General features: G+C 39.2%; 1 long non-coding RNA gene across 1 annotated transcript in view; it reads left to right on the top strand.

The window, feature by feature from the left end:
• Positions 1 to 16,846: 16,846 nt before the first annotated feature.
• LOC119851669 overlaps positions 16,847 to 27,371 on the top strand; it is a 64,805-nt gene continuing 54,280 nt past the window's right edge. The window contains exon 1 of the long non-coding RNA XR_005291324.2: positions 16,847 to 17,108. This is a non-coding gene — a long non-coding RNA (uncharacterized LOC119851669). The remainder of the gene's footprint in view (positions 17,109 to 27,371) is intronic.

Here is a 27,371-nt window from a genome sequence, read left to right as displayed (position 1 = left end):
CGCTTGGAGTCCCCATTGCGAGCGCCAGAACAGTTGTCCTGCCCTTTTGTTCCCTCATGTGGATATTCCTGCAGGAGACAGGCCCTCTCTTAATTTCAAATATAATATCACACCTCAACTACAAAGCCAAATGTTTTCCTCATCAATAATACTTGAACGTCATGAAGAAAACACTTCATGCCAGAAATTAGAGAAACAATCCCAGGTACCTAAACCTGTTTTTTCATACAAGTATGGTTTAATTAATGTAATTATAATCATATGATGATTTCTCAGAGAAACTGTAACAATGATCAGAGGCAAATTAACAAGTAAATGCTTTATTGACCATGGTAACATGATACAAGAGAGAGAGGAGAATATTTTGGGCATCCTCTCAATGCCTCAAAAAGCAATAGCTGTCTTCATCTTCCACGTTCTTTCCTCAAGAGTCTTAACACATCTGTCTGTTCTTGTCTATATAGGTTCTTATACCACACTCATTGCCATAGTACCTGAACATCTTCCAGTAGCGTGTTAAGTAACATATCAGATATTAGACATGTTTGTTCTCTTGTCCTCTCCCCAGGGGGAGAAACATGCAGTGGAGTGCTTTGTTTTGGAATTGTTTAAATAATTATATGTCCATACACACAAATTGCTGTTTGCTAGAGTACGAGTTTAAAAAATGAACCTTACACGTACAGCAGAAGGTGGTGAGGTTTGTGATGGTCCTTATTCCTGTGGGAGTTCATTCCAGAGGCTTGGACCAGCACCTGAGAAAGCACTGTCTCCTGCACAGACAAATTTTACCCTTATTGCAGAGAGTTCAGTTTTGTCAGAAGAATGAAGTTGTCAAACACAGTCTTCACCCCAGAGCCTTAGTAATCTTTTAGATATCTCAGACTCAGGCCATCCAAGTGCTTTAGGAATAAGGTCGGAGACCAGAAACCAGTCACCTGTTTAAAATAAGATCTTGTAATCATTGCCAAACAATGCTATATGAAGGACATGAGAGGATTCATCTGTAAAAGGTAGGAGATTTTGTCTACTTTAATGTAAGAAAAGGTGAGATACTGTATGCAGGGCTGATGCTGATGGGCTTGGAAATCATGTCTATGGCCAGTAGACTGGAAAAACTGGTCTGTAGCAGTTCACTGAAATGAGGATATTACTGCTGCACTGCTTCTGAGGTCACTGTCAGTTTGCATTATCTACCCTGTAAGTACCACTCCTTCCACCCACACTGAATCTGGCTAGATCTAAATTGGACAGTTATATATATTTTTAATGAAAACTTATTATCTATTATGCTTGCACCCAAACATTGGTGTTTGCTATATTTCAGTTAGTAAAGAGAGGGGTTTTTAATGATAAATGTCAGCGTTTTGAATGTCCTACAATTAGATGTTAAGAGTCTGATCCACAACTCGTCAATGTGAATCTTTCCGTTGACTTTAGTGGGTTTGGGATCAGAGCCTGAAACTGAACTGTGCTGCGCCAGCCTCAGCCTTCTCGTAGTGGTTGCATAGTTGCAATAGTTAAAGTAGATTAAATGAGAGGTCTTAGTATGAGGAGAGAGGATTAGACTGCTGGCCAGCTGAAATGGGAGAAGGCAATCTACTGGTCAAATTCATACCGCTCAATCACATGATCTGTATTCAGCCAATTTCTAGCTCCATGTCAAGGAATAGCTGTTATTGATTCAAGGAGCCTTCTTCCTTTTGCCACTGGTCTCATCTTCTTTAACACATGATAAATACTGTCTCTACTAAAAATATCTGAAGCCTACTTGCCTTTGTGTTGGAAGACCAGCATCAGTAGATCAATGGTTCTTTATCTTTCCATACTGTAACCCCATGCTACAACAGAAGAAATGCCCTTCACCCCCTCAGCCCCCCCATCTACCCATAAAGAAAAGGAGGGTGACCGTGACCCCCTGGACCTGTTTGTGATACACAGGCTGAGAATACATGTAACAGAGAATGAGAATTAATGTTCCATGGTGGCTGTGTAATGATCAATGATTTTCATAATTTTTTCCTATCACAACTAAAAAATCATGCAACTCCTGTTCTGCATTTGCTTTCAAGTCATGCTTACAGACACCATAAGCATAGGTCAAAAAACAAATCAATAAGAGTTTCATTATAAGGCAGGTAAGCCAGTGAAGTGAAAGGCAGATCAAAGATTTAATTGCTGCCTATTAAATATATTGGAGGGGAATATAAATGAGTTTTAGCACAACATGATAAGAGGGTCTGGTTTTGTTCCAAATAAAATTGTTTTTTAATCTATCAAATTGGCAAATACATAGTCAGTTTCTTTCTGATTTTTCTGTTATAGAGTAACATCTAGATCTGCAATAGTTTTGAATAGTATTCAGATCTAATGAAGAAAACTTCTTAAATCTGATCAACTACTAATGTGCATCTACAATTTAGGTAGGCCGGCATTATTAGTTGGCCGTTGTAGAATTGCAGAGATTTTCAGAATCCTATGTATTTCCTTTCTAGTTGTAATTACAGAATTATGACATTTGGAATAACATCAGATGTAAATACTTCAAATGAAAAAATCAGAAATTGATTAGAAAATCAGACAGATCTACAAAATAATTGTATTTTGAAGGTCTCTGTCTCTCCCTGTTTGTTTTATATTACAGGACACTTAAAGAGATCTCTCTTCCCACTGAATAATGTCAGTTTTGAATTTCTAATGATTAGAGAGTTATGGTGGTTGCATTCAAAAGTGTAACAATTGGAAGGAACTTTAGCTTGCTTATTTTTTATGAAATTACACATTGATTTTAAAACTCGATCCTGTACCAGTGGAGCTACACAAATGTACATAGCTTACAATCTGAACTGTAATATTTTTTTAGCAATTGAAAATTTTGTAGAGCTGAATGATCTTTGTTCTTTTACTCACCTGCATTTCTTTAGCTTTCATATTACTTTTTATTTTTTAAAAGATCTATTTCCCACTGCAAAGAGCTACTGAAATGCCTAAAAGCACAAGAATTTCCAATTCACTTTTACTTCTAGTTCTGTTTGCTTTTATCCTTCTAGAGTAAATACGTGAAGCCTTTGATCGTTGATCCTGATAACCCAGAGAGGTACTCACAGGTGCTTGTGGACCCCAACAAACTATACAATGTGATGAAAAAAAGCTCAAGAGCAGAAATCCCACCAGGAAGTTAGCCTGTTGAATGGACTCATAGATCTTGTGTTCAGCACTCAGGAGCTAGCAGTAGCCCATGGGCTGGGGCTGAAAGGGAAGGATAAAGAAGAAAAGGCCCTCAACAGAGTAAAAGTATCAGCCTGTGAAGGTAACTATTATTTTTAAAAGGCCAAATGATTGATTTGAAACAGGTCCTAAGCAAAACAATGGAGCCTGAATACCCTACCACTGGGGGCGTAAGTAACTCCCATTCTTGACTGGAGCTACTCCTGATTTATGCTGGTGCAAATGGAAGGAGAATCAGGCCATACTTTCTAACTGAAGTGATCAATTTGTGTCTTCTGGCATGTCTAAAAGAGCATGGATTTGTTAATAAACAATGTAACTTCCCCTGAGCTGCATAGATCTGGTTGAGTTGAATTTTCAAGCAATGATTTAAGCCTTTTCTCATCCTTAGTAGCTTCTCTTTCAGGGAATAGTCTCTCATTTTATCTCCCATTGCGAGTACCTCTTAGTCTTTGTGTCTCTGTTTCTTTAATCCCCCCTTTAATTCACATCCCAGCTACTATTTTCTGAGTCTGTTCTCTCACTCCCTCAGCTTTCTGGCTCACTAGACCCTACATTCTTTAAGTACTTAAACTTCAAGACCATCACCCTCCTTTTTCTGCTCCTGTACCTCCTCTTCAAGTAGATTAAAATTGTACAGATCTTTGATTACCTAATGGAACCAGAATAAATATTTAGAAAACAGGTACTGTGACTCCTCTAATCTATGTATTTTAAAAGTTCCAGAAACATTCAGCAGTATCCCTGCACCTAGTTGATATCTCATCAGATGCATTAATGCACGTCCAAATACAGCAGAAAGGATTTATCATTACGAATTATTTACAGAACTAATTTGTTTCATACATGGCACAAAAGAACTAGCTCAACCCAGTCCATTCATACCTATGCTTCTGATGCTGTTGCACATGTGCTGATGTTTGTAACAGGGTGAACTGAACCTTTGAGGGCCTGTTTAGTGATAGAGACCCTTTTAACAACAGGTGTTTGGGCTTGGGTGAAGGGATTATTAGACTCAGCTGGAAGGGACCAGGTGACTGCTGTAAAGGGCTGAAAGAGCACAGTTAAAGGAGAGCTGCAGGAAAGAGGTTGTCTTTTGTGGCAGGCCCTAGAGTGGGGGGATGTGCAAGGGGGAAAAGGTCTCTGAACCCCTGCAGCCTGGGTTGGTTGAGGGATGGTTGTTTTGTGTTTGATTGATTTTGTGTTTCAATATTGAACTGTCCCCTGAAGAAAGGGCCTAAACAGACTCTTAGTGTGCTGTTTAATGCTTCCTGAGCTGAGGAGACAGGCTAGCAGCTTACAATGCCATTGCAAGCTCTCGCCTGGTCTACATTAGACTTAATTTCTTAAAATTTTCCACTGTTTCCTACTGCCAGCTCAGCTCTCTGAATTGGAGCAACAGCATGAGTGCTAGAGTAGGGAAATGTTGGCTGCCAGTGTTCTAACCACAAGGTCATCTAGACCTGCTCTGAGCTAGGTAGCACACAGCTCAGGGTCTTCAGATATTTTCATCCATGCAGGCACAGAAGGCAACTAAATACTACCATCTGCTCTCTGGCATTGAAATTACTGGGGGGAGCCAGAAATCAGACTCCTGTGTGAAATAAGTTTTTATAATAAATAATTACCAAACAATGTTGTAAGAAGGATGTGAGTAAATTCAAATGAGCAGAAGGCAGGAGATTCCTTCTTCTCTTACAAAAGTAAAGGTGGGATAACACATGGGGGACTGAGGCTGATGGACTTGGGAAATCATGCCTGTGGCCAGTAGACTGGAGAAACTGCTCTGTAGCAGTTCACAAAAGTGCTGATATTACTGCTTCACTGCCTCTGATGTCACTGTCAAGTTGAACTACCTACCAGGCAAGCACCAATCGTTCAACTGAGATCAAACCCTGGGTTAGGTCTAAACTGCATAGTTAACTTTTCCTAAACTGCTCTATTTTTCATTCATGAATTTGGGTTCCTGTTTTGTTATGGCCATAACAATTCCTTCCCCTTAGGGCTTGTCTACACTGTCTACCAGATCGGCGGGCAGCGATCGATCCAGCGGTGGTCGATTTATCGCACCTAGTCTAGACTCGATAAATCGACCTCCGAGCGTTCTCCCATCGATTCCGGTACTCCACCGGAGTGAGAGGTACAGGCGGAGTCGACAGGGAAGTGTCAGCCGTCGACTTACCACAGTGAAGATACTGCCATAAGCAGATCTAAGTACGTTGACTTCAGCTATGTTATTTACATAGCTGAAGTTGCATAACTTAGATCGATCTCTCCCCCACCCCCCAGTGTAGATCAGGCCTTAATGTCCTATCCACCCTTATTTATATACACATGCCTCATACCTGCAGTGTAACACATTTTCCAGAAGTAGAAGTTTCTTGTACAACTTTTCTAGTGACATGGCTGAAATCCAAGCTTGCTTACTATACAGAACACTGTCCCTCTTCAGGGCACCATGTAAGCATATGTTTAAATTTAAGCATATTGACTTCAGTGAGACTTAAGCATATGCTTCAAGTTAAGTATTGATTTAGTTGCTAAATTCTTTTCTGAATCTTAGCCATAGATAATACTGTACATTTAAAGTCAATTACACTTCTACTTAGATTTTGTCAAAGTATGGTGAAAGAAATATTCAGTTGCAACTTTCTGAGATTTTATTATTAATGTGTCTTATAAAATGTCTAGGACATTAATCAAATCAATTATACTTTTTAAACTATGTGACCCCATTTCACCTTTACATATGTAAATAGATTTTAACTGCAGCTCCTTCTTCTAGCAAGCAGCAATAAATCTGAGTGGGAATGTAACCATATATCAAAATAAAAATATAGACGTGTATATTTAATACAGCAGGTGATCCTGTTGCCCAGGATAGTAAGTGACTCAGGAGAGGAAGTCACTAACAGAGCAGTGAGTTTATTTAGAGCCAGTTTCCCTCTCTGTGGTGTTTGGTATGGTTTGGAAGAGACTTGATACTGCCATAATTTAAGCTTCATTCCATAAACACAGCCTTGGCTTTCCCTCTGCTTCACTCTTTCCTTACTTCACATTTTCCGGGCATTTCCTGCCAAGCTACATTTACTCTTTTTCATAGCAGATTACTGCCAGCTATCTCCCAGGTTCCCTTACACTAAGTCCCTTTAGGCACCATAACAGGGCTTTTGAGCGACTCTTCCCTTTGAACTGTGAAAGAGCAGCACAGAAACTCCCAAGTTCTGGGAACTGGTAGTCTGGCTGCACCTTGTTCATGTCATAAATCAGGCTGACGGATCACTAAATATTATTTGATATGGCCTGAATTGAAATGCATATTGACATTGGAAAAACCCTTTTTCTTTTTATCCCTCAGAACTTTCACATGATTTTCTTTTCTTGTCCAAAGATGTGGCTGGTGAATTTTCATTGGTTGTAGAAACTTGTAGAAATTGGTTGTAGAAATGTTACTGTTTATCGTAAGTTAATTTCTTTTATAATACTCTCAGTCTGTGTACACACAGTGGCTGATTAGAAAAGGGTTGTGTTCTGCTTCATCCTAACATCTGAACTAAGCAAAAAGCATGAGCAAAGGGGAAGGGGATTTATTTTCTCATTAACAATGTGTCCCCCATATTGAAAAAAAGTGTAATATAAGGCTTCAAGCTATTAAAGATGTCTACTGCATATGCATGTTTAATAATTAGTTGTAAAGTCTGCCTGAACTATAGATCATATAATTATAGAAATGAAATAGACAAGACTAATTGGGCCAAAGTTTCAAAAGGTAGAAGATGTGGCATGGCTGGTGGAAAAGGTTGAAAAATCAGTGGCCACCAGGGTTCTCTGGATTATGGAGCCTCCCAGGGTTGCCCACTGGAGAGTGTCCATTCATGGCCCTGGCACATGAGAGAGTTCCATCTGAAGCCCAGGCTTGAAAACACAGCCTTGCAATGTGGGCAGGGCGTTGCACTTTAATTGCCCCATGTAGACCCTGATAGCATGAACTAAAAGGTACCTAGTTTAGTAACGTAGTCTTGTTTCAAATAGGACTAGCTATCTACTTCACATTTACATAGTTCACGGGACTACATACATGCAAACTAGGTACCTGTTACTTTGGCTAGCAGGGTCTGCACAGGGCAGTTACAGTGCAACATCTTAGTGTTCTCTGCAATTCACACCCCCATGGTCGGCGCTGCAGGGCCCTGTAGACAAGTCCTGAGAATTGGCAAGATCTCAATGTAGTGATCATGAGGCTGCTGAGTTGCCTCTCAAGCCTGCTGGGATAACTCAGGCTGGGCTCCTGACACCAAGTAATAGATCAGAGTTGCTGTGGAACTTGACCAATGAGAATGAACAAATTGATGTAGGGAGCTACAAATTCAATTCTGCTGCTGCGGTGGGATGTCCATCCATTATCAAACTCCTTTGCTTATAATACTTTGCTTCAGGGCCCTGTCAGTCCTGCTGCCTATGACATGTCAGGAAATGGAGATGTTCCATGCAATGAAAAAAAGATAATCCTATTAGTCTCAAGTGTATAACTCACACATTTGTCCAGCAATTCCACATGTCAGAAATCCAGCAATATAGTTAACTTTATGAAACCACTTCTGGCTCTATGCTGGCTAAAAATGCCAAAGAGAAGGTTGATTGTGAAGCAAAACTTGATTTTAAGCTTGGAAATGTTTCCAAAACATAATTGACTTGTCAGAAGTTCAATAAAAAAACCCTTTCTCTCTCTCTCTCTCTGTGTGTGTGTTAACAGATATGATCATTTGTGGCATTGTGGAACTCCATGTTTGCAAATGCTGCTAAGTGATGATAAAATGGCAGAGTTACAGTTTGGGTAAACATAGCACTTATGAAAGTCAGGACCCTAATAGCATTGACTAAAGCAGGCTTATGGTAGGTAAAGCAAAGCTTTGTCCTCCAAAGCTCCACCAAAGCACCACAGTCCTGCTGTGCAGCACAACTGCCATTCTTGTCTAAGTTGGGCATCTCTGGAGCAAAAGCTGCTGATTCCAGTTTTGCAGCCATTTTGGGGAGAAGACCATCACACTGATTTACACTCCTCATGGCATAAGATAAACTGTGAATCTAGATCAAAAGAGGTGAATGGCTAGTGCACTAATTAACTGCGCAAGCTGCTACTTGTTGACTTAGAAAATCGCTTTTTGACAAACAATATAGGCCAAATCCTGAAGGGCCATATTCAGCCCTTATTCAGACAAAACTCCCATTGAAGTCTATTTATGTTCCCATCTAAGTGCCTGGTCCAAAATCATGAAATCACTGGAGTCTTTCCATTGATTTCATTGAACTTTGGATCAGGCCCTAAGTGAGTCTTCTGTGATTTCACACACCCTAGATCACTTTGTGAAATTTCTATAAAATAGCTATTTTTGCACTGAAAGCCTGAAGGTAGTAGGCATTCTGTCTAAAGACTGTGTAAAAATTGAGGAAGGCCTTCATGATTTGTGCCATCATTACTAGCTTTGTGTCTTCCAAACTCTTTCCTGCTTATTTGTGGTGCAAATGACTGGGAGAAGTGTTTGAGAGCACTGCAGTGAGACATAGCCCCACTGAACAATCAAATCACTAATATGCTCTACAGGATTATGTGGTGCTATCCACTCAACAATTAAAGACCAAATGGTTTACTATATACAAAAAGACTTTATCCTTTTAAGCAATTTGTTTGTAAGAGCTTTCTCTTTCAGCAGCGGAGTACTAACAGATTCAGTAAGGTGCTCTCTCAAATATTAACAGTACTTACACATTTATGCTGCTGTAATAAGGCTGAGTTGAAGTTTCTAAAATGCATCCCTTGAGAGTCCTTATGACTCAGACTGAGTGCATTTTCCTCTGGTCTAAAGTTAGGCATTCAAGGTCTCAACTTGGAACACTTTTATTTTTGATTCCCTAACAGTACGGAAAATTTGGTCCAGACATTTTAAAATTATACTCACAAAACAATAAAATAAATAGAGCTATTGCGTTAGATTGGGATGTTTTCATGTACTAGAACCCAGCTTCCATTTAAAGAAAGAAATATTGGCAAGCTGCAAGTCCATTATAAGTTGGTATTTTGGAGAAAGGAAATTTTAAATGGGCCTTTGAAGAACATTTAAATACATATTTACTCAAGAATCCAAAGTGGCTCAGGAGAAGGAACTATTCTAGTTTGTTGGATAGGGCTACGGGTTTACAGGTGCCTAGAATATATGTTTACCTGCCGGAATGTTCTGGTCTCTTAGAAAATAATGTATATTGTATGCTTGATTTTACTTATATAAAGGAAAATATAGTCACAATATATTTTAACTAACCTGAAAAACCAAGGTCCTTAATCCTTTTGTTGTTGGGGGGTCTTGCCATGCTACAGTGTGAGTTAATGCAAGGACAGTGAATCAGAGTGTATAAATGAGCGGTAAGAACTGGAATTATAATCATTAGAAAAAGAGAAAAACAAGGGAACATGACAGATGTTCTGAAATATTGAAGGTCAAAGAGAATATAGGTGCCAAAAACCCTTCCAAAAGTAATGGGTTGAAAACCAAGACAAGAAACGAAGAAAAGATCAAAAAGGAAGGGAGTTTATATTTTCAGACTTTGTCCAAAACTCACTGAAGTCAATGGGAGTCTTTTCCATTGTCTTCAGTGGCCTTTGCATCAATCTCTCTTTGGACAACAGATAATTAGGTCCTGATTCAGCAAAGCTCTTAAGCGAATGATTAACTCCTGAGGTAAATGTGATTTAACCGTCTGTTTAAAATTAAGCACAAGTTTACGAGCTCTGCTGAATTGGAGCCTTAAATGCTAAATGCAGGCAGATTAGATTCATGGCGTCTCCACCTCAGGGAAACAGTCTTTATATCCTTACATTCTAGTCTACTCTAGAAAAAATACCTATTACTGCCAGTGGATGTTAAACCACATGAAGCAGAAGCCATTGTTAACTGCAAGCATAGACGAGGCTAGATCATGCTCAGCACCATTACAAAAACTGGGATTAAAAATTAATCTGTACAGGGGTCTTTTACACAAATGGAATTTAATTTCCAAATTAGGGAAGTTATAGCCAGGTGAAAATTGTGAAACATTAAATGGCAAGATTATACAGGTAGCAAAGGTTTCAGAGTAGCAGCCGTGTTAGTCTGTATTCTCAAAAAGAAAAGGAGTACTTGTGGCACCTTAGAGACTAACAAATTTATTAGAGCATAAGCTTTCGTGAGCTACAGCTCACTTCATCGGATGCATTTGGTGGAAAAAACAGAGTAGAGATTTATATACACACACACAGAGAACATGAAACAATGGGTTTATCATACACACTGTAAGGAGAGTGATCACTTAAGATAAGCCATCACCAACAGCAGGGGGGGAAGGAGGAAAACCTTTCATGGTGACAAGCAGGTAGGCTAATTCCAGCAGTTAACAAGAATATCAGAGGAACAGTGGGGGGTGGGGTGGGAGGGAGAAATACCATGGGGAAATAGTTTTACTTTGTGTAATGACTCATCCATTCCCAGTCTCTATTCAAGCCTAAGTTAATTGTATCCAGTTTGCAAATTAATTCCAATTCAGCAGTCTCTCGTTGGAGTCTGTTTTTGAAGCTTTTTTGTTGAAGTATAGCCACTCTTAGGTCTGTGATCGAGTGACCAGAGAGATTGAAGTGTTCTCCAACTGGTTTTTGAATGTTATAATTCTTGACGTCTGATTTGTGTCCATTCATTCTTTTACGTAGAGACTGTCCAGTTTGGCCAATGTACATGGCAGAGGGGCATTGCTGGCACATGATGGCATATATCACATTGGTAGATGCGCAGGTGAAGGAGCCTCTGATAGTGTGGCTGATGTGATTAGGCCCTATGATGGTATCCCCTGAATAGATATGTGGACAGAGTTGGCAACAGGTAGCAAAGACATCTATATTAAACTCCTAAAGTTATGTATAAGCACCTAAATCAGTTACCTGCTTTTTTCAAAAGTGCTGAGAGCACAGAAGCTCCTACTGAAGTCAAATAGAATGGCTAGGTACTTGGCATTTTTGAAAATCAGGCCACCAATTTAGGTGCCTATATATTGCTTTGGGAGTTTAACTTTACATCATCATTTTTGAAAGTCTTGTCTAGAAGCTGTAATCATGAACACCTTCAAACAAGTTAGACAGATCATTTTTATGATCTGATAACTCCACTGAAGTCATATATATTAGATTAACATATTTCTGATTTTCAGCAGTCAAGGCTGGATCACAAACAGCCCATTAAGATCCAACTTTAGCTTTTGATGTTAGCACAGATTTCCTCCTGGCTGCAAGGAGAGCTGTTATACACCAACATATCAGAGGGTGGGAGCTGAAGATGGGAGAGAGGGGGAACTTTGGAAAAAGAAAATGCTAGATGGATAGGCAATTGGCTTAGATGTTTGAATCCTTCAACCCCAAACTGGTACTGTAGCACATTCAAGCCTTTGCTTCCAATTTTTTGGTTTGTCAGTTTGATACAGCACTAATGTTATTTGAAGCAGGCTCTTTAATAAACTATAAATCTATGAACATAGGTGAAGTCCTAAACCACATTGTTTTTGGTTCTTATCTATTACAGCACATTTGCTGAATTTTACTCCTTCCAGCTCCAGTGGCTCAAAAAGAAAACAGGAAAGAATTCCTTGTTTCAATAATACATGGAAAAATAAGCTGAAACTATGATATTTGTGAGACATGAGAGCATACATCTTAGATTGCCATTATTAGCTAATGCTGGGATTTTAGTCCTGGAACATATGCTTAAAATATTGCTAACCCCCCTCATGAATATAATTTCAGTAGAAATGTGGTAATCTGTTGAAACAAATCTACATAGAACATTATGGTATAATTGGAGTTGTTTAATTGCCTGTTATATCCTTTAATTGATCCCTCGAAACACTGTTGTTAGTATTTAATGTAACATTTCTGTAATAAAAAAAAGATGAATTTATTGGGTGAAAGGACAATCTTCCCTTTCATGAAATACAACTGGCAGATGGAAATATGAAATAAAGTACCTTGAGCCAGCTTTTACTATACCTGCACATAAACTCACTTACTCTGAGACATTAAAAAATGTGTTTCTTTGGAACATTTACAGTCTGTTGAAGGATCTGCTCCTCCTCCAGTTCCACAGTGATACAGATGCTCTGCAATTCTAATATATTGTATTGACCTCCAATGAAATAGGGTTGTTGTAAGGGAGAATGCACCTCCATATGTTAAAATACATTAAAATGTTTAATAAGTATGAGAAGGCAAAGTTCCTCAAAACACTCTGGCTGGTGCTTTTATACATGCCTCGAAAGAGCTTTGACAGTATTATGTAAATACATATAGCGTTTGTATTGTGATGCACATGGGATAAATTGCAGAGCCACATGATAAATTATCATGCACATTTTGACCATCTCACCTGGCCTCTGCCCAACAATCCATTTCCTTGGCATTTATTCTAGCATTCCAGCCCTCTGAGCAGCTTCAAACAGCATCCTGCTAGCGACATATTTCCTCCTCTTCTAAATGTGGAATTTCACCCCTATCCTCAGATTCCACCTGACGAAGACCAATGGTTGACAAGAGTCAGTCCTGGCTCAGTAACTGTTTTTCTGTACAGAAAAAAAATCTCACTGCTTTAAAATCCATTCTTTCAAACCATAACAGAGGGAAGCAGGAGATTTAGGCCACTAGAAATTCTCCATTTGCCATTGGCACCCAGCACTCTCCTCTAGCCTTGAAATGGCCCAAACATTGGACTTTAAAGTTCTGAACCCCCTCTTTTTTTTAAAGCTACGTTAAGAGATTTTGTGGTTCCCTCTAAGCCCTGCACAGTTAAACTGATAGGTAAAGCCCTAAATCGCAAACACTGACACATAACCTTAACTTAATGTGAGTGAGTAGTTCCACTGAAGTCAATGGGGCTACTCACGTACTCATGCATGAGACCTACCCCTCTCTCAGGTCTCAGCACCCAATCTCTAGCCCAAGCATCTACACTGCAACTTTATAGCCCTGCAGTTCTAGACCCATGACCCCAAGCCAGCTGACCGAGGTCAGCTGCATCCATGCCATGAGTCTTCTATTGCAGTGTACACATAGCCTCTGATTCTAACTGTTTGCAGGTCCTGGGCCTATAGCATCTGGTCTTACAGGCAAAGGGATACAAGAAATAATCTTAACTTTTAACTTTCTCTCAAATATCCTTCAAATAATATTTCAGTAATAGATGTGACACACAGATGGCGTGATGGTGTTGTATGGAAGTTTTATCAGCACTCATTTGGGATGAAATGTGTAACTCAGTTGTGGCTTCACTTCTTGTGAGTAATGTGGACTCTGGTCATGCTGATAAAAACTTTACATTGCCATGTATACTTTCTATGCATGTGTCAATATTCTTCTGAGTAAATTTTGGATCCTCAAATGATAAATTACATAAAAGTTAATGATCATTCCTAGGTCCCCATCACTAGTATGTTAGCAAGTGGTACTATTTGAATGCTACAGTTTCCTATGATTTCATCAAAACTCCAAAGCATATCCAAAATATTTAGGTAAATTCAGCACCAGAAGATTCACTGCCTCATACATTTATTTATTCACATAAAATAATACTAATAGCTATCCTTACTGCATGGTATAAAATGCTGTCAATGGGTATAGTCAACTAGACTGCCCAAAATTACTTACCAAAACAACAAATCGTTTAGAATCCAGTGCACCTGCTTTAGTGCTTGCTTATAGTACCAAGTGGCAGATGGTGTGATATGCTTGTTTCCAGCAGATTTTGAGGCGAGTTAGAGCACTCAGGGAACAGATGTTAATTGTGTGAAGTTCCATTATAGTACTAATTATTATTGCAAGTTCTTTTCACTCTCACTCTTTTTACCTATTGACTTCTGAGATCATGTCTCTCCTTTTCTGTGACAGCTTTTTTAAGACAAACACGCACTGCAGAAGGCTGGAAAGAGCTGAGCCAGGTTGAATTCCGAAGAAAATTCACAGCAAAGATTTGCAATGCCTGGCGGGATCTGAAAATCTCCATGCAAAATTCCTCTTGAAAACATCCTACCTCTGAGGTCTATGGGACTTTGATATGTAACTCCAGATAATCTAATGAGGATCCTCTGACTGCATTTTCACATGTTAAGAAACTTGGTACTTCTGCTGAATAACTTGAAAAAGTCAATTATGAAACAATCTAAGGGATTTTGGGCCATATATAGTGCCTCAAGCATGGATATGAATGAGACTATGCATTAGAGAGAGAGAGAGATTTTTTTTACCAACTACTGTTCCATTTATTTTTAAAGTGGTGTTGGGATAGTAAATTTGAACAAAAGCATTGCATTTCTTTAGCTAGTTATCGTCATCCCTTACAATGCGATTTCTGTTGTGTCTGAGGATAACTGCATGATAGGGTGCCTTGTTCTTAGCACTTTGAGTAATATAAGTGAGTGCATGAAAATGGAGCCCTCCTGGAAAGGCTGTGCAAAATGCACCTCGTGAGCTAATTATGCACAAAATGGCATTTATGAACACGGATTGTTCAATACAAAATGAAACACTTGGATACAAGAAGTGGAAAGGTGAACGCTCAAGTCAAATCTAAGAGGAAAAGGCATAATGAAGCAACTGTTTGATCAAAGTTCTGCATTGTTTTAAATTGTAAGTACCCCAGCCGGGAATCTTAACCCAAACAGGGTCAAGCTACCCACATAAACAATAGTTCTTTATTCAACCTGGAGCCTCAAAGGCTCTTAAACAGTAATTCCAATCTTCGGCAATGGAACACTGAGGAGTGGCAGGGAGTGATGCACATACAAGGCTCCAGCCGTTATAATAGAGCAAGTACTCAGATGAATGTAGAAGCATCAATCTCCTTTCACAGGATACATACTTGTGCTCTCATTACAAGGCAAACATGCATTTTCTTTTCTAATCAGATATTTACATAATTTTTTTTCACTTTTAAACACAGTGGCCATCCTAGCCCATCCAAAATTAAAACCTCTCTGCAAATGTGTGTGAGTTGATGAGGTATCTTATGACTATGTTGGTGCATATCAAATCAACTATATCTTCATGCCACATCTTGCCTCTTCTGCACCAAAATGTGGGAAGTGACAGATCATTTGCCTTCACAACACTATTCCTCCTTTACTGCGGGTCCATGGGTCTAAGATCCACAGTGACGGAGCAGGACAACTACATCATCTGCAGCAGTCATGCAGAGATTATTCCCTAAATTTGAGGCTGCTCTACCTTTTTCTACACAGAGCCCTGCACTGGTAGGGCACCTGACTCCATCCATCTAAGGAGTGGTCCAAGGGCAGCCATTGGCAGGAAAAGCCATAGCAATGGTGCTGCTGGGTAGTGTTGCCCCAGATCCAGTGCAGAGGCACTGAAATTCTACACATAGCTGTGGGCTCAATCCTGCAAAGTGGTGAGCACTCCTGTGAGATGTTGTGGAGTCAGTGGGAATGGAGGGCACTTAGTACCTTGAAAGACCTATGGGCCATATTTTCAAATGTTCTGCATCCACAACTGGGGACAGATTTTCAAAAGAACTCATGTGCCATATAGGCCCTAAAATGGGTGCTCATCATGCAATATGTGGTGAACCGTTTTGAAAATCTGTCTGGCATCGTGGCTGCTGGACACTCTTGAAAGTAAAAAGAAAAGGAGTACTTGTGGCACCTTAGAGACTAACAAATTTATTAGAGCATAAGCTTTCGTGAGCTACAGCTCACTTCATTGGATGAAGTTAGTCTCTAAGGTGCCACAAGTACTCCTTTTCTTTTTGCGAATACAGACTAACACGGCTGCTACTCTGACTCTTGAAAGTGTGGATCTAGGTGGCTTACACAGAAGTGCAAAGTGCCTTGAGATCTCTGCACATTTCAGGGGAGCCTGATTTTTGGGGACAGAGCTAGAGCTCATTAAGTAGCCACAAATTTAGCCCCACCAAATAATTTGGATGAACTGCCCAAAGATAATAGAAACTTGCAGGAGTTTCCAACAAAATCCACATCAATGTTTCCCTTCAAATTTCTGGAATTTAGTTATGTTGGGTTTTGGTTTTTATCCTACCACTACAACTACACATTTTAAATACCAGATCTCATTTTTAAACATAAGAAGAGTCATTCACAACTGTACTGAGCAGTGTGTCTCTTTATTAGATCATGCAAATAGGAGCCAGAGCTCCAGTATTGTCAATAAGGGTGGGTTCAAGACTTTGTGACCCTATCAAATTGTTTGTGTGACTTGAAAAATTAGTTCATGTATGTTAAGCATTTTTTCTCCTTCAATTTAAATCCATTTTTGTTCCATGTTGCATTGCTGGCAAATTCTCAGTCTATGTGCCACCCTAACTCTTGCTCAACACAGAGTTTAAAACATAAATAGGACATTAATAGTTTCAACAAGGAAAGAATCATCTTAAGAAACTGTTACGTGAACCTTAAACAGACTTAGCAAAGGTATAATACTAATTCTGCAGAAAAAAGTACAAGCACATAAAGTGTGTGTCTATGTGTATATTTTCATATAAAAAACCCCATGCTATACTAGTACAGGCTTTATCGGTCTAGATCTTCCCTGATAGACTTATTTTTGTGTTTCTTGCTTGAATTTTCTAATAACTCTCACTTTTTTATTCAATACAGAGCTTTCCCTGTTTGCTCTTGAAAACTTCCTTGAGTACAGTCACATGACCCACTTTAATAGGGTCTACTCTTATTCAGGTGGTCTCTTAGGCCTCCCAGGTGTTTCTCATAAGAAAGACAGCAGCCACTCTGTAGGTAATGGATACTAGTCACACAGCAACTTCTGGCTAAGAAAACCCTGAGTTAAGGTAAGCTTTGTGGGAAAACTTCTGAATGTGATTCTAGAGACTGAGTGATAGGGAGTTGATTTTTTCCCCCCCAGAAGCTGAAAAATAAAGGAGCACTACTGTGTACAGGTTATGATAAGGCAGTTCTCTCTTCTCATGCAAGGGTGTTGTGATTCCAGTCAGGTCTTGTTTCTTTGTATTAAATAATGTATAATAAGGGGCTCTGTGGAAATTGTACCCAATATGCAAAATCCTGTAACTATTGAGATTTGGCAAAAATCTCATTGACTTTAATAGAACTGGGATTGGTTCTGTCTCTTATTTGGTCAAAATTAGTATTCTCTCTTTCTGTACCTGCTGTGATTAGGATTGTGGTTAGCCATTGTGTTATACTAGTCTGTCTTCCTTTCTTTACTTTATTGGTGGCTAAAACTAATAGGAATCTGAATGAGGCCATGGGGGAAAAAACTGATATAAGCACAAAAGTGTAATGCTGATTAACACAGCCTGTTATGTGATGCTATGTATCTTGCATGTAATTAGCAAGATGTAAACAGTTGTATTTAATAATTGCTTGTTGCACAGTTTTCAATACAGCATGCTCTTTTTCTAAAGTTTTTAGGAAATAAGGCTAATACATACATGCCTAGAAAATACCATTCTGAGGTATGCATCATAAAAAATCGTGCTATATAACTCAGTATGTTATATACAAAGAAAAGAAGTACTTGTGGCACCTTAGAGACTAAAAAAATTTATTTGAGCATAAGCTTTTGTGAGCTACAGCTCACTTCATCGGATTCATTCAGTGGAAAATACAGTGGGGAGATTTATATACATAGAGAACATGAATCAATGGGTGTTACCATACACACTGTAATGAGAGTGATCACTTAAGGTGAGCTATTACCAGCGCGGGGGGGGGGGGGGGGAAGGGGACCTTTTGTAGTGATAATCAAGGTGGGCCATTTCCAGCAGTTAACAAGAACATCTGAGGAACGGAGGGGGGGGGAAATAGTTTCACTTTGTGTAATGACCCATCCACTCCCAGTCTCTATTCAAGCCTCAATTAATTGTATCCAGTTTGCAAATTAATTCCAATTCAGCAGTCTCTCATTGGAGTCTGTTTTAGAAGTTACAATTACACCAATGATTATGTATGTTGTTGTTGTTTAATTTTGAAAAGCTTTTGTTATTCGGAGCCAACTATTGGCAACTTCATTTTAGCGACAGAGCTTGACATATCACAAGCAAAGTTAATGATTAAAAAAATAACACCATAACCATATAAACAGAATCATATGTACTAACTAATGTTTTGTTAGAAGTACCAAACTAAAAATGAAGGGGTGTTACCTGTTCTTTTGAAACTGTATGATAAACTCATTTACAGTTTCACAATGGTGCCTTGAATCTCAAATACACTTTGTGGGATGTTTGTTTGGTTTTTTTTTTGTTTTTTGTTTTTATTTTAAATGTCTGTATTGATTTCTTGCACATTCTGTGCAAATAGTCATGTTGGTTTGGGCATGACTTGGTCTGCCAAAATTTGCAAGATGGTGAATTGATGAATTAGAACACAATTCAAAAGTGAGGTACTGTATATAGTGTAGATTTTGAAGGCATTAACTGCAACATGAATCAAATAAAGTGAAAATCATGTACTGTGAGATTATTTTCATAAGTGAATATGTCTATAGAACACTACAACAGGGCATCTGATCCATCCTGCAGTAGTGTCATTCAGTAATTATTTTTGAGAAATGGAAGATACTTGGGTGGGTTTTCCAGACTTTTACTTCCCAAAGTCTATTAATACTACTAGATTATCCTTTAAAAATAATTCCATTAAATGGAGTGCTCCATTCAATCACATAGCTCTATAGTCTACTCCAAAATATATTCATTCCATAAAAAGGAGAAAAGATGTATTTTTGTGGGGGAAGGGGGTTGAATTGTGTGACTATTAGAGTTAACAAATTGTAGATGTCTTATGGTATTTTTGGCACACTGTATCTCTTTTAAAAGGTTCTCTCTGACTTTTTTCCACTGTGCCATTTTCACTGGTGGTAAGGGGTTAAGGATCCTTTCCAGTTCCAATTGAAGGAAATAGGATTTTTTTCCCCATTACTTTATGTGAGCTGGATCAAACCCTTAAAGTGCACATTTCCACCTTTTCTTTTAGCGCCTGGTATCCCCATTAAGAAAGTTACAGGTTGATAATTCTGAGTATATATTCTACCTTAATCTTGGGTGTCAATAATTTATCATGCAATAATCTATCATGCATTCCTACAACTACAATACCCACCTGCTGAAGTGAAGAAACAGATTGACAGAGCCAGAAGAGTACCCAGAAGTCACCTACTACAGGACAGGCCCAACAAAGAAAATAACAGAACGCCACTAGCCATCACCTTCAGCCCTCAACTAAAACCTCTCCAACGCATCATCAAGGATCTACAACCTATCCTGAAGGACGACCCATCACTCTCACAGATCTTGGGAGACAGGCCAGTCCTTGCTTACAGACAGCCCCCCAATCTGAAGCAAATACTCACCAGCAACCACACACCACACGACAGAACCACTAACCCAGGAACCTATCCTTGCAACAAAGTCCGTTGCCAACTGTGTCCACATATCTATTCAGGGGATACCATCATAGGGCCTAATCACATCAGCCACACTATCAGAGGCTCGTTCACCTGTGCATCTACCAATGTGATATATGCCATCATGTGCCAGCAATGCCCCTCTGCCATGTACATTGGCCAAACTGGACAGTCTCTACGTAAAAGAATGAATGGACACAAATCAGACGTCAAGAATTATAACATTCAAAAACCAGTTGGAGAACACTTCAATCTCTCTGGTCACTCAATCACAGACCTAAGAGTGGCTATACTTCAACAAAAAAGCTTCAAAAACAGACTCCAACGAGAGACTGCTGAATTGGAATTAATTTGCAAACTGGATACAATTAACTTAGGCTTGAATAGAGACTGGGAATGGATGAGTCATTACACAAAGTAAAACTATTTCCCCATGGTATTTCTCCCCACCACCCCACCCCCCACTGTTCCTCTGATATTCTTGTTAACTGCTGGAATTAGCCTACCTTGCTTGTCACCATGAAAGGTTTTCCTCCTTTCCCCCCCCCTGCTGCTGGTGATGGCTTATCTTGAGTGATCACTCTCCTTACAGTGTGTGTGATAAACCCATTGTTTCATGTTCTCTGTGTGTGTATATAAATCTCTCCTCTGTTTTTTCCACCAAATGCATCCGATGAAGTGAGCTGTAGCTCACGAAAGCTTATGCTCTAATAAATTTGTTAGTCTCTAAGGTGCCACAAGTACTCCTTTTCTTTTTGCGAATACAGACTAACACGGCTGCTACTCTGAAACCAATAATTTATACTGTTAAGGTGAAATGTCTGCTATAAAGGTGAATTTTATAGTAGACATAAATGAAATTAAAAGCCTGGGTTTCCAGCAAAGAATCACTGTGTTTTATGGTTCTTTTACTCACATAGCAATGACATATTTGGAGGAGTTCAAGGCCTGGCAAAAAATTGAAATTGCTTGACCCATTTGCGTATGTTTGAGGGCCAGTCTCTTGGTAACTTATTGAAGAACATAGATCAGAGATCACAGATATTTTATTTTAAAAAGAAAACGGGTCCTTGTCATTTTCTGGTGCTGAGAAATGGCCCTTCAATCTCATCTGCTTTGTTTGTCAATTATTTAAAGATACTTTACCACTCAAGTTATGCCTGCTGCTACCGACCAATCGGCTTTGCTCCCGTTCCAAGAATGGGATCTCTGACGTCTGTAACTAGTTTTATTTCTTCTATCTACCCTCTTTTTCTTAAAAGGACTTATCGTAGCATGTAAATAGGAGCAGGTTACAAAGGCAAGTTGAAGTATGCTATTAACTGCTTTATAATAAAGTCCCTTAACATACTGGGTATTGCTCTTGTGTGTCACAATGTGCAGTACGTTAGGGATTGGAGGGTTTATGACTTTTTGAAATTGCAATTCTTTTGCTGCTTGTTAAATTCTTATTCAGAGCCCAAGTTTGGTCTGGTGTAACGGAGCTTTGCCTTCTCTGACAAGAGGGACTCAATTTCATTTCCAATTAAAAAAAACAAAACAACCCCCCTTCCCCCAAGATTTTCAGTTCCAGAAAAAGTTAATGGCCAAGGATGAAATTTACTTCACTCATCTAAGACCGGACTAAGTGGGGGAAAAACCACTTCCTCTGTCAGGATCCAGGGCAAGGTCCTGCAATCTGGGCCATAGTGGGGACGCTACTTGCATAATATGTTTTGTCCATTGAATCCGTGTGCGCATGGGTACTCTGGCCCATCCCTTGGCCAGTCCCCATTGCTGCCCTCTATGCCAAGCCATGTAGGATCAGCACAGAGTACAAGGGATGCAGAGAAGCTATGGCTGTTCTGCCAATGGCCATCTCTCTTCTCCCTTCCCCCTCCTCCCCCCCCCCCCCCCCGAATCTAACATGGGGCTTAAGTGGTACAGAGGGCCTGGTATTATAAGGGTGACTGTTTACATCTAGGGCCTAGTCCAAAGCATGCTGAAGTTACTGGAAAAGCCAATCATTAGCTAAAAGTAGCTATTCATTGAGGTGTTTATCTTATCTTAAGTCTGTAAACTCTGTCACAAGAAACTAAATTGGAATGTGAGCTGTTCTTTCCTTGCAAAGAACATTATCACTGTGGTTTACATTTAGTAAAATAGCTGTAACACATCATTTTGAGACATTTAAATGTGGACAGAGTAAAAATGTTACAATAAATCAAAATGGGAGCATTTCCCAATGTGTTTGGCTTTCTCTCAAAATCCTGTGATTTTTGGTATACATAATGTATGGAAAAAATAGAATTTTAGCTTTGTATTCCCACCAATTATCTTTTCATTTGCATGTTGTCTTTACTCTTGGGCATCATTTTGTTTTGTAACTCCTCCCATTGTGCCTTTAAATTTAATGTTGTGTGCCTGAATGTGTGTTCATTGGTTATAAATCTGACTTAACTATATAGTACATCATATCCTACAAAATGTATATTTAAGTCCTCTTTAAAGTAGCAAATTAATTGTTGCTCTCCATGTTCTCCAGTTTCATAGAACTAAACTGCAAGTGAATGAGTGTGCTGACTACTGGCAGGAGATACAATCAAGACAATGCTATTGTAAGAACAACGGGGAGTCCAGTGGCACCTTAAAGACTAACAGATTTATTTGGGCATAAGCTTTTGTGGGTAAAAAACCCCACTTCTTCAGATGCAACATCTGAGATGCATCTAAAGAAGTGCTGGTTTTTTGTATCCACAAAAACTTATGCCCAAATAAATCTGTTAGTCTTTAAGGTGCCACCAGACTCCTCATTGTTTCTGTGGATACAGACTAACCTGGCTACCCCTCCAATACCTGATTGTAATAGTACTTCTCTGGAGACTTCAGAGTCACAGTCAAGACTTTCAAAAGTGGATGCCTAATTTTAAGCTCATGTGTTCATTTGTAGGCACTAAGAGTGGCTTGACTTTCAAAGGTGCTTACCACCCCCCTTCTACTTTGGTGTGAGATGCTCAGCTCACTTAAAAATCAGGCCAGTTAGGTGTCTAAGTGTGGAGTTAGAAGCATAACTTTACGGAGCTACTCTTGAGAATTTTGGCCCAGCAGTCAGATTTTAAGACGAATGTTTGGTTGGGAAACACATTAACAGGGAGATGGTGTCAGAATTTTGATATTTCCTGAGGTTTCCTCATGGCACTTTTTTTTTTTTTTTGTAAGAAACTTTTGTACTAGCAGGACAAATATGAGAATCCCATTCGATGAATGTGATAGCATTCTGCTCTCCGGTCCATGCCTTGGCTGATGGTCTGTTTTCCTTTCATATTTGGAACTTTATGTGAGGAATATACACCACCCCCCCACCCCAGCATGGCAGCACTCCCAGTGATGGAAGTGGGAATTGAGTATGTAGATAGGACAGAGCTTAGACTTGAGCATAATTTTACTCTAAATGAGGTATTTCTTTGTGGGTATTTATTTTACATTCTTTTCCATTCCATGCAATGTGTCTTTAACACACTGAAAGAAATATAAATGTATCCAAGCTTCACTTAACATTTTTTTAAAAAAAAATTACCTTTGAAATCATGATATTAAGCACTCATAAAAGACTGGATTTTCATCTGTTAAACCACTGTAATTGATTTAGTGGTGGGGGGTTTTGTTTCTTATACTAGAGTAAATGATCAGCGATTTTTAAGCAATACCTGTATTGTTTTATTTAATTCAGTGTTTAAATGTTGATCATTTTAAAAGAAGTTTTACCCTAGATGCAGCTGCCTTCTTTAGGAGCATAGAAGTTAATTGTTCAAAAAAAATAACTTTCTTCTTTCTGTAAGAGAAAGCAGAAGATAAATGTATTTCCCAACCACAGGCTTTACTTTCTTCCCAGGACTGCAGCTGCCATGACGCACACATGTTTTCTCAGAATGAGAAGAACTTGAAACTCACCATAATCACAGCCATCACTTTCTACCGAGCCAGACATACCCAGAGTGTTAGTCTCTCTTTTCAGGAATTTAATCCCCAGAATAATATATAAAACACCATGCAAAATGACTTGTTTTATGATAGTAACACTTTTTTCCCAGCTGTATAAAAGCTGGCTTGCTCTTTCTCGGTATTGTAGATGTGTGAAGGAAGGGGCATGAGACACAAAAAGAGGGGTTAAAGTCTGTGCTACTGTCATTATTTTGACCTTTTCACAGCGCAGATGCAACAACTCCGAGTTGAATAAAAAGACAACTCTGCTCTGTAAAAGAATGAATCTATTATCATTTAAAAGTTTTATCTTCTTGATCTCTTCTTATTTCCAGAGCATACATTGTGCTGTTGCTTTCTGTTTCATACAATATTAAATCAGGGTAGACATTTCTGGGGCCAGATTTTCAACTGCTATAAATTGGTATAGTTTTGAGTTCAATGGAAACATGTCAATTTTATGCCAGCTAAGGATCTGGCTGTAGCCTGCAGTAAACAAATGATGCTGTTGTCCAAGATGTACTTTCCTAGTAGCAACAAAGATATTGCAAAATTGCTATTTAAACACCACCCCTACAAAAATGATCAAACCCAGCACATGTACTCAGAACAGAAGAGGATGGAGAGATGTGAGGGGGCAGTTTCCAGCTCCCTCAAATTTCTCCCTTCCAGCCCCATCCCTGACATGATTTAGAACAGCTGGTGGGCTCCTCCAGGTTGTGCCATTGGTGTAGGGTTCTTAATAGATCCTACACAGTGCAGATAAAGGTAGCAGAGTTCTGCTCCAGCACAGCCCATCCATGTCCACTTCATGCCTTGAAAATAAGATGGATGACTATGCAGGGCTGTCAGCAAAACAGCTAGACTCTCTGGTAGTTCCCCACCAAAAGGATACTACTTTGCTTGACACTTTAGGTAGCGTGACAAAGTTCCTCCTCTACCTTGGTGGGTCTTGCGATTATTGGCAGATTTGCTTGCCTTGGAGCTTCACAACAGCCCTCAGTTTGGCTGTTTTCATGAACCCACAGTCCAGGTCATCTCCTCCTGTGTCTGACCAGAAGTTGAGAGGTTTGGGGGAAACCCAGGCCCGCCCTCTACTCCGGGTTCCAGCCCAGGACCCTGTGGAATGCAGCTGTCTAGAGTGCCTCCGGGAACAGCTGTGCGACAGCTACAACTCCCTGGGCTACTTCCCCATGGCCTCCTCCCAACACCTTCTTAACCTCACCATGTGTCTGATAATGCTTGTACTCCTCAGTCCTCTAACAGTATGCAGTCTCACTCCCAGCTCCTTACACATGCACCACAAACTGAAGTGAGCTCCTTTTTAAACCCAGGTGCCCAATTAGCCTGCCTTAATTTATTCTAGCAGCTTCTTGATTGGCTGCAGGTGTTCTAATCAGCCTGTCTGTCTTAATTGTCTCCAGAAGGTTCCTGATTGTTCTGGAACCTTCCCTGTTACCTTACCCAGGGAAAAGAGACCTACTTAACCTGGGGCTAATATATCTGCTTTCTATTACTCTCCTGTAGCCATCCGGCCTGACCCTGTCATGGTAGATAGGTTATGGTCCCTTTGTGCCTTAATGAATTACAGCATCTGGCCCATGATCCTGTACTCCTTACTTGGGCATAATTAACAGTGATGTTAATGGGAGCTTTGCCTGTGTGCATATTGTAGAATCAGGCCCCTAAAATGCTGCTATAAATTAAATTACTCCATGCTAATTACAGCAGAAATAGATTTGTTTCTTCCACAAAGCTGATGGGGATTGGCCTGTTTTCAATCGGGGTTAACGCACCTTTTGTAGATGATAGTATGGAAAATACATTGATCTATGGAAGACTGATTTTAATTCCTTGAAATAACTGTATAAACAGACACTTGAATAATCCAATTTTTGTTTTTGCTTGAACAAAAGCTTTGCCTTTGAAATACTGATATTGCAATTCAAGAAGTTTATAGGCTCCGATTTCTCCATAGCAAACAAAGCTCTTGTTTTGATTTTGAATTTAGGTTTGGGGACTGTGAAAGAATTGCAGCATTAATCCTAAATTTTATAGTCTTTATTGATCAAAAGATCTTATCACAATCATGCTTTAAATGGAGAGTCCATAGTGCTAGATCCTTCTGGGACACTCGCTTTTCTTCGTTTTATTTATTTTTTATAATGCAACACATTTGTTTTCTACAGGAATTTATATCTACACTGTAATGCATCCATACACATTATATAGCAGTTTGCTCATAAAACTACAGTCCAGTGCTGACTCAGGAGTGCACTTTAAGTCAGAGGCTGAAAAAGAACAAAGTTGGTTCGATAAATTATGTCAGTACATGCCATTTCTGAGACTGCCTAAATACAATTCTTTAGCAAGCTGGTAAAACAGCAAAATAGTAAAGCCCTACCAGCTCAGTTGCATTAAAGACGTTCAATCAAATGCTTGCTGCTAGCCTTGAGTCCCTATTTGCACAGTAATGTAGGACAAACAAATTTCTACCTAAAACTGCTGTAAGAAGCTGTGGTTGAGCCCTGGGTTCAATTTCACACCACTACTGTGCTGTGGATACCCAAGTCATTTTCAGTATAATAGTGGCCACTTGGGGTAGCAAACAGTTTTATGTTGGCTGCTGTGTAGTGCTCTTGTATTAAGCTCTGTAAGGATGAAAAATAGTGTTTACATTTATTCAGTCTATTTAAACAAAGGAAATAGCACAGGAAACAGTTTCCTTATGCAACGTCTATTTGCTGCCCTGCAACATCCTTGCTATTGCACAGAGACTATCTTGGACACATTTAAGTTATACTCTGACAAGATTGTGATGTTTAATATATTTCATAAAACAGGATTCTAGGAGCTGCACTTATCCAGAGTACAGAAACTTGTCATGAGGCCTATGTTTCTACTCAAAACTGTTCAAGTTCTGAATTTCAACTAACAAATCTTTTAATGACATGCTACTGAACAATATATGCACCAAAAATTATTCATTTGAATTCTAAAACAAGTCTGAGAAAATCACAACGTACTTGCAGAAAAATTGCAAATGGAAAGAGGTGAAATACATTTTAATAAATAACTTGTTATTCACCCAGTTCTATTTAGTCAAATCAGTATAACTCTCATTAAGACTGACCAAAGTCTCAGGACAAAATGCCATTAAATTAAACACCTCTGTGACAGTAGAAACTGTTAGTTTGGATTTATTAGAAGCAAAATTTAAATGTTTCACTGCTGGATTGAAACTATTGTGTGCTACTGTTGGCTCTTTCTACAGTTTCTGGTCTTAAATCTATAAGCGAAGATTTATCGTCATTATGTTTTTCTTTATATAACACCCAGTAGTTTCTTAGGTTCTGTACAAATAGTGGCAAAGGATTCTATTATATGGGTGTTTCATTTAAAAGCTCAAAACTGGCTATACCATTATTTATGCTGCAGTTGAGAAGGTCTGGATACATGATATCAGCATATATCTTAAACTGGGGGGAGAGGGGATGGGAAAGTGTATGCATACACATTTTACTTGGTACAAGTTCACTGGCATTATCCCAGATATCAGTCTCTCTAACTTATAGGGCAATCTGGATTCCTGTTAGACTATGGTGGGCAGGCCTCTTAGGACCAAAATTAGTTAAAATTTATCAGCAACGTGCTGGCCCATTCATTTCCCAGTTCATGGATGGGTAGATAAATTTCCAACCTTTGATCT

This window comes from Dermochelys coriacea, chromosome 2 (genome assembly GCF_009764565.3).
Source record: "Dermochelys coriacea isolate rDerCor1 chromosome 2, rDerCor1.pri.v4, whole genome shotgun sequence".
Lineage (NCBI taxonomy): Eukaryota > Metazoa > Chordata > Testudines > Dermochelyidae > Dermochelys > Dermochelys coriacea.
This window is presented reverse-complemented; position numbering and strand designations above follow the sequence as displayed.